Genomic DNA, 2,121 nt, shown 5'->3' on the forward strand with positions numbered 1-2,121 from the left:
CTGAGCTCCCCGCTGGGCCGGGCCCTGGGGCTCCCCCGCCCCTCTGGGCCCCGGCGCAGCAGCGAGCGTCCAGCCGCGGACCCGGACCCCAGCCCCCAATCCCGAGCGCCCTCACACCTGGGCGGCTCTAACTCCCCGCCTTCCAGGGCGCGCGTGGTCACCCAGGTGGCCTTCAGCAGGCCTCCCAGAGCAGAGTGGAACCAGGGCCGCCCCCCCCCCCCCTTGACCAGGCAACCCCCTTCTCCCTGCTGCGTTCACAGTGAAGCCCCATGGCTCTCCCCGACCAGGAACCTAGGGTATCTGACCCTGAAAAGAGCCTGCCTTGATGTTTTCAACAAGTGTCAAGAATAATGTTCTATTTAGTGGAATATTTTTTACAGTCCCCAAACATGGCTTCATTTGAGGTTTGCCAGCCAGACTTTACTGGAGTGTCAACTCCTGGGCCGCCCCCACCGAGTCGGAAATTAGGGTGAGAGGAGGAGGGTCTGCATTTTAAAAGGAAAAAAAAAAACCTTGGGATTCCCACAAGGACCAAGTCTGACTCTCCTTGCTGGGGGTACACATCCCAGGGGGAGAGGGCCCAGGGTAAGCCCCTTGGGTGCAGTAAAAGAAACGAAAGCCTCTGCTTAGACTTGCTATCTTAAAAGTAGTTGCCACTAACACTGAACATTCAGATCGGCGCAGGTGTTCCCTCGGCGGCTCCACAAAGCTCCCCAGGCGTCCTTGGTGCTTTGCCGTCAAGTTTAGCCTGACGCCGGGACCTGCAGTGGACGCGTGGAGCTCGCATCCAGTTTAAGACGCACACTCAGCTTAGAGCAGGCTAAGGGGCCAGCAAAGGAGCCCCAGGGCAAGGCCGTGACAAGACATGCGAGCACAAGCCGTCACAGGTCAACCTTCCCCTGCTGCACTTGGAGGTGAAAGTATGATCAGAACCGACCGTCCAGCCCCCAAATGTGAGACCAGCCCCTTGAAATGTGATTTCTAACACATCAGCCACAGGGATAATGACCCTCCAGCGGCTGGAGGCACACAACAGGGGGGCTTGCAGACCCTGACCAGATGCTCTCCTCCCACTGTATGTGCAGCACTTTCACCCACTGGGCCGGGAAGGTTTAGCCCAGTCGAGGCTTCACGAGATCAATGGTTTCAAGTCACAGGGCCAAGCCGCGGTGCCTGGGGTCGTATAGCTGCAGGCTGAACCTGGACTCCGCTTCATCTTTTCAGGAGGGCAGCACCGGGGGGCCTGCTCGTCTGGCTCCAGGGGCCTCTGCTCCCAAGCTGAGCCTGGACAAACCCAAGTCTAACCCAGGAAGCAGCATTTTGTTTTGTGAATAAAGGAACAGAAGACTCTTGTTCTTAGTGGAATCCCTCCTCCTCTACGTGTCTGCCTAAAACCTCTTCCCAGGAGAGAGGAGGAACGGGAAGCCTTCGTACCGGAGTAGCTGCAGGGAGAGAAGCCCACACAGGGGTAGGAACCCCGGGCTGTGGGACGCACACAGGCTGGAGTCAACTGCTGAAGTGCTTTGAAAGCCGTGCTCCCAAGCGCAGCGGAGCCGGCAAGCACAGAAAGCACAGACAGGTTGGGGGGCTGGTGAGGGGGCCCCCAGGCCGGGCTCTCAGGCAGCTGTGGCCAGAGGACCGTAGGCACACCCACACCCAGCCCGTGGGCTTGGCACCTGAGGCTGCACTGGCTTGATGGCTTCCCCAAGAGCTGCCCTTGCCCAAAAGAAGTGGGAGGAGTCTTGCTGGGGTCCCGAGCAGGTGCCCTGGCCAGCTCTTGTGAAGGACAGGGAAGTCTAAGTCTTGACGTGTTCTCCTGGAGGTCAAGAGCTCCTCCTGGAGGGGGGACAGGTGACAAAGGGGGGAGCACCAGGCGGCACTCAGGATGGAGTGAAGGCTGAGGAGAGACAGGCAGACAGGGGCAGGTCTGGCCACCTCCTTTTGCCAATTTCAAAAGATCAGAGGTTCCTGGGGTTTGGGGGTTTCTGTGTGTTTTGGGGTAGTGTTGTGGTTTTGTGTCTTTAGGCAGGGCCGTGGAGCCCCTCAATCTCAAGCCAAGGTCAAAACAAAAGGGAGGTGGTGGGTGTTCAGCCCAGACCATAAAGGAAGAGATAGAAGACA

The sequence above is a fragment of the Canis lupus genome, chromosome 15 (genome assembly GCF_048164855.1).
Source record: "Canis lupus baileyi chromosome 15, mCanLup2.hap1, whole genome shotgun sequence".
NCBI lineage: Eukaryota > Metazoa > Chordata > Mammalia > Carnivora > Canidae > Canis > Canis lupus.